Source organism: Asparagus officinalis, chromosome 5, assembly GCF_001876935.1.
Source record: "Asparagus officinalis chromosome 5, Aspof.V1, whole genome shotgun sequence".
NCBI classification, from domain to species: Eukaryota; Viridiplantae; Streptophyta; class Magnoliopsida; order Asparagales; family Asparagaceae; genus Asparagus; species Asparagus officinalis.
The window spans coordinates 6,967,599-6,974,437 of NC_033798.1; positions in this window are offsets into that span (position 1 = coordinate 6,967,599).

Here is a 6,839-nt window from a genome sequence, read left to right on the forward strand (position 1 = left end):
GACCTGTTTTCAGCGCTGGGCTGAAAACAGGTCGGTTTTTGTAATTATTTTTAAAAGGGGTCGTTTTTTACAAATAAAATGCTAAAAGGGTTGGTTTTAAAAATTTGTCCGTGAAAACCGACTTAGTTTCCGCCGTCGGGCTGAAATTGGGTCGGTTTTGAAGAAAATTTTTCTAAAGCTTCACGGGATTTTAAGTCCCGTGAAGTTTTTGTATATTACAAAACTTTACGGGACTTGAAGTCCCGTGAAGTTTCGGAACATATTTTGTCAAAACCGATCGAGTTTCAGCGAGACGGTTGAAACTACATCGATTTTGATAAAATTTTTAGAATATGTCACAATTTGCGATTACTTTCTCAAATAGGATGGTTTTCAAAATTTGTCCAAACCTTTATCTGATTAGTAGTTTTTATGCACGTGCAATGCACGTGGTTAAATATCAAAATAATTTATTTTTATTATATTACTATAAATAAGTCAGATCTATTTTAATTATTAGATTTACTATAGTTTTTATTTAAACATTATAGAAAAATTGATGTAATGGATTTTTGTGCTAAACTGTGATCAATATACTTAACTGGGATATCATAATTGATTTCCGCAGAAAAATATATCAGTTGAATAATATCTTTAAGCAAAATAGTAAAAAAAAGAAGTTAAATTGATACTATATGTCATATTCTAAACTCTACTAATCCCAAGTTATAGTATGGAGTCAAGAATGAATAACAATATCATTATGAATTATAGTTCTAGCAATAAAAAAATAACATTTCTTATTGCATTGAAAATAGAATTAGACTGTACTTTTCAACATTATAAGCTCATGCTTTATAATAAACAATCTCAAAAGCAAACATAAAAAAAGAAGTATGATAAACATGATATATATAAGATCTTAGCCTACATTATTTGATAGACTTAAAATAATAAAAAGATAAAAACTAAAGATTAATGGTAATTATAGTATAATTTTATGTGATAAAAGCAATCACATAAGCATACAAAAATACTACAAAATTTGCATAAAAATTTCTTCTAAAAAATCCTAATTTTACTCAAAAATTAAGTTATAGTATAAAATGTTCAAAAATATTATCATTTATTCTTTTTAGTTCATATTTTATTTGAGTCGATATCAATCTTTCTCCACATTTATCTTTTTATTAGGAGATTCTAAAGTAGCATCTTCATCATCTACATCAAGGGAAAATTGCTTGGAGGAAGTAAAATAAGTTGGGCCAATCATCCCCACCCCCAGCCCAACAACCATAACCCATAAGCCCTAAAATTAAAAGATATATGCAACCAACCCCCAAACCCACTGCCCAAGAAAACAACTTCCCAAATTACCCTTCTTCTTCCCAATTAAAACTCAATCCATTTCCTCCCCTCCCCTCCTCCTCCCTCCTCATTCGCACCCTCCTCCTCCACGACGCCCTCCTCGGCTCAGTCCGCCTCCTCCCCTCCCCTCCCCTCCTCCACCTCCTCCACCTCCTCCGTCGCATCCTCTCCTCCTCCCCTTTCCCCTCCTCCCCTCCTCCTCCCTCCGCCGTCGCATCCTCTCCTCTTCCCCCTTCCCCCTCCTCCTCGACCCCCTCATCATTGAGAACTTATTTTTAAGTGTTTGAAATTGAGCTGTCGTTGGATGCTGATACGGCGTTTCATGTATACTTCCCTTTTTCAAATTAAACTACACAGAATGAGAAGTGTTGCTTTGCGTGCAAGATAAGTTAATCTAATTTTTACTTGGAACTCCCAGAGGTAAATGGAATTTTATAATTTAAGGCAATTTAATTTTGTTCCACAGTTTCTGAGTTTGGGCCGATGAGGGGTGGTGGGAGTGCCGATTTCTTTGCTGGTAAATACGCTGGTGATGTAGGATGCCGCCGATGAGGGGTGGTGGGAGTGCCGATTTCTTTGCTGGTAAATACGCTGGTGATGTAGGATGCCGCCAGCAAAATGAGGCGGCCGCAGAAGTAACTTACGGTGCCAAACTTTTTCCTCTTTTTTTGGTTGGGTTTTTTTTTTTGGAGTTTGTTAGGGTTGTGAGGGTGAAGGGAAAGGAGGTGGGGAGCAGAGGAGAAAGGTGGGGCTGAGGCGGCAGTGGAAATGGCAAGGGATCGCTAAGAAGTGCAGACCTGCAGTCTCAGAGTTGCGGTTGTGGAGAAGAAAATTAAAATATCAGCTACAAGTTAGTCACCGATGATGATGATGATGATGATTTTGACAGCTGAAGGTTGGTTTCGAATCTGCACTTAATAGTTGTGTTATACTTGACGCTACATCTTCGTCGTCGTCGAAATCTCAGAGCTCCAGCCCTAATTCTACTAATTCATCGGAATTATGTGGTGTTGATTATAGCAGGACAAAGGATTTGTACTGCAGATTGGTATGTTGTTAGATTAATTTGTTGGTTCTTTGAAGAAAATTAGGTTGTAGGTTTGGAGAGTTATACTCTATTTGATGGGTTGAAATAATTTGGGGGATGATTTTGATATAATAATAGCTTAATTCTGTGTGACTTTTGGTGCCCATATGTGATATTTTAGTATGTTGTGTGACTTATGCTGCATTTAGTCACATTTTGGTATTTTGTGTGACTTTTGTGGTTGTTACGTGACATTTTAGTATTCTGTGTGACTCTTGGGGCGCATATGTGACATTTCAGTATTCTATGTGACTTTTGGGGTTGTTATTTGATATTTTTACATTCTCTGTGTTATATTCTTGTTACCAGTTACATATCCTGTTATTAAGTGTTATGTTATATTTCTACAGGTATGATTATGGCATACATGCATATTTTTTCATCAAGGCGATCCTCGAGGGAAGGGAGATAATGAACGTTGAAGCCTTGCACATAGAGTCGCATATGCTACGAGTAGGACTTGCTGCTCAACTCATATGTGAAGGGCGTGAATAGAAAAAAAACTACGGTTTGAAATTAGACAATGATGATGCGGAATATTTTTTGTACTTTGGGGGTAGTGATGTACCTATGATTGAGTGGAAATATCATACTCCCTTAAAAAAAAAGAGGAAAAAGTTTAGCACCGTAAGTTATTTCTGCGGCCGCCTCATTTTACTGGCGGCATCCTACATCACCAGCGTATTTACCAGGGCAGTGGGTTTGGGGGTTGGTTGCATATATCTTTTAATTTTAGGGCTTATGGGTTATGGTTGTTGGGCGGGGGGTGGGGATGATTGGCCCAACTTATTTTGCTTCATCCAAGCAATTTTTCCTAAGCAAACATAAAAAAAGAAGTATGATAAACATGATATATATAAGATCTTAGCCTACATTATTTGATAGATCTTGCACGCAAAGCAACACTTCTCATTCTGTGTAGTTTAATTTGAAAAAGGGAAGTATACATGAAACGTCGTATCAGCATCCAACGCAGCTCAATTTCAAACACTTAAAAATAAGTTCTCAATGATGAGGGGGTCGAGGAGGAGAGGGAAGGGGGAAGAGGAGAGGATGCGACGGAGGAGGGAGGAGGAGGGGGAGGGGAAAGGGGAGGAGGAGAGGATGCGACGGAGGAGGTGGAGGAGGTGGAGGAGGGGAGGGGAGGGGAGGAGGCGGACTGAGCCGAGGAGGGCGTCGTGGAGGAGGAGGGTGCGATATAATTTTATGTGATAAAAGCAATCACATAAGCATACAAAAATACTACAAAATTTGCATAAAAATTTCTTCTAAAAAATCCTAATTTTACTAAAAAATTAAGTTATAGTATAAAATGTTCAAAAAATATTATCATTTATTCTTTTTAGTTCATATTTTATTTGAGTCGATATCAATCTTTCTCCACATTTATCTTTTTATTAGGAGATTCTAAAGTAGCGTCTTCATCATCTACATCAATTGTGATATAAGGTTGGAGTTAAATTTCTTGAAATTAATCTCTTCAAATAATGAAGTCTAACACCAAAATTAACTCATTTGTCTTCAGCTCCCCCCTCAAAAACCATAACACTAATCCATGAAATGAGTTTGTTCATAATGAAGAACAAAAGACAATGTCAAGAGACAAAAAAGAAAGAAGGAATTGAATAAGAATCGCTAGGTTTGTACATGATAAAGAGCAAAAGACAATATAAGAGTCCAGAAATATATTAGGATATACTTGGATCAATTAAATTATATTATTACTCATAATTGATATGCATAAGAGACAAAATATGTTGACAGTCTTAAATTATAAAACAGACGGGCTCTCTAACATAATTTTTTAATGCAAGCAACCCACAAGATTAATTTTGAAAATATCTTGGTTTTGTGGAAGAGTTTGGGTGTAAATAACAAATGTTAAATTATCTAATACGATTAAAGTAGGATCATATAATTTAACCCCATATATGAAATTTATTTTAAACAAAACCCATATATAAGTATTATAATTGGCATTAAGATCAAAGATACGTGTGAGATTCTTTTTAACTTTTATACAAATAATATCTATTTAAATAATAATAGTATAATTAAACTTTATGATCTAAAAAGAAATCAAACATATAACATAATTAATTATTTTAAAATAATTTAATCTAATTTAATAAGAAGAAACTATATAGATGAAAATACTATAAAAGTTGTTACAATTTTATAATTCATAATTCTTAAACAATCTAATCTATTCTAATAAGAAGAAAATAACAAAGACGCGTACTTGTTGAATGAGATAAAAGTACTATAAAAATTATTATAATTTCTTGATCTGAAAAAGATTAAATATATAATATAATTAATTTCTTTAAAATAATCTAATCTAATCTAATAACAAAGGCACATGCTTGTAGAAGGAGATAAAAGTGCTATAAAAATTATTGTAATTTCTTGGTTTATATATATTGGTATATGATGTTGCATGTGAGAGGATAACAATGATAAATAGAGTTCTATTTAAATAATAATAGTATAATTAAAATTTGAAACTAACTAGATAACAATGATAAATAGAGTTCTATTTAAATAATAATAGTATAATTAAAATTTGAAACTAACTATGCAGTACTTTGAAAGTATAATTAAAATTTGAAACTAACTATGCAGTACTTTGAACTACTTTAATTTTAGTCGGTGAGAGATCGTCACTTTGTATGTAATTATTAATCATATAACATGTGAATAATTATTTGCAGATTGACATTATTAATCATGTAGCATGTGAATAATTGTTTACAGTTTGATCATTGATCACATATAAGAGCGAGGGGGTAAATTTGGCATTTAATAAATCGGCTAATTAACCTAAGCGTACCGTGAACTACTTGAATTTTAGTCGGTGAGAGATCGTCACGCTGTGTGTAATTATTAATCACATAGCATATGAATAATTATTCCCAGTTTGGCATTATTAATCATGTAGCACGTGAATAATTATTTACAGTTTGATCATTGATCACATATAAAAACGATTGGGGTAAATTTGACATTTAATAAATCGTTTAATTTACCTAAGTTGCTCTTTCATTCAGGTTTACATTTCAATTTAAACTATATCTTTATCTTCATATTATGTATACCTAATAAGAATTCATCAATTTATCAACTTACTCTTACTTAATAGATTAGTATTTAAAATTTTAAGGTATTTTTGTCTACTAAAAGATTTTCTCGAACTCGTGTTTTTAAGGGAGTATGATTTTTAAACCTACCCAGATACTAAAATATTTCAATTAGATAATCTGATGAAAGAATTGAGGGTTTAAATATTAAGGGTTACTTTTACATAACCCCCATGATTTTTGGGAAGTTTTCACATATGCCCTCTGAACTTTACTTTTCTCATATAACCCCTCTAAACTTTGGGGTGTCTTATAAAACCTCCCTGCACTTCGGATTTTTCACCAAACCCCCCTAAAAAAACCTAATATTTAGGAGCGAGTATTTTGTTTGTAAGTAAGTACTGAAAAGTTTTGGAACTTTTTCTCTAGAGAACATTTCTAGTTATTTACAGATCGATTACATGTAGTAGGTCCAATTGAGAAAAGATTAAAGTCTAAAGGGGTTTGTGAGATACCGTATAATTTTAGAGGGGTTATCTACGATATAAAGTTCAAGGGCTTATGTGCAACCCCTCAAAGTTCAGGGAGGTCATGTGAGATTAACCAATTAATTTAAAATGTGGAAGGTTTAACGGTATTTTAGCATTATTTTGTGGGCAGAGGTCTGGAGTCACTCTTTAGGGAGAGCATAAGGATATGCTTCGGCTCGTTTGCAATTGAATGAGAGTTGAATTTATATTTTTGTTAATACAAAGGAAAAAAAGATACATTACAAAACAAAATTTCAGTAAAAGTGAATTGAATGAGAGATGAATTTATATTTGTTAGTGTAGGCATAAAAAATTGCCTATAGATTGCAAAGAAGCTCAAAACTGACGAAAACGCTGATATCTCTCAAACCGAAGGGAATTTGGCAAAACGGACAGCAACAAACCGAACTTCAATGGATTTAAATGGCCCCGTCTCGTCGAGATAGGCGGTTTTTATATATAATTCATCAAATTCCGACTTACGGTTTGAAATTTATGACCCGTTCTTCGCAGCATGTTCTGAAGTTCGCCTGAACTAATCGAACCTGCCTGAACTATTGGACCAAGCCTATAAGGTTCTGCACACAGCTCGAGACAAAGAGAATGCGATGAACACCATCACCCGAGTAATAGAGAATCATTCAAATACGAAGCGTATGAGTCAACGAAACTATAAAGTGCGCGATACGGCGGAACAAGACAAGTCCGGAGAAGCCCCTGACAGCCGAGCCACCTCAAAGTGGCTCGGCCAAGGCCAGGTGGCTCGGCCAAGGCTGACCCACCTCAAGGTGGCTC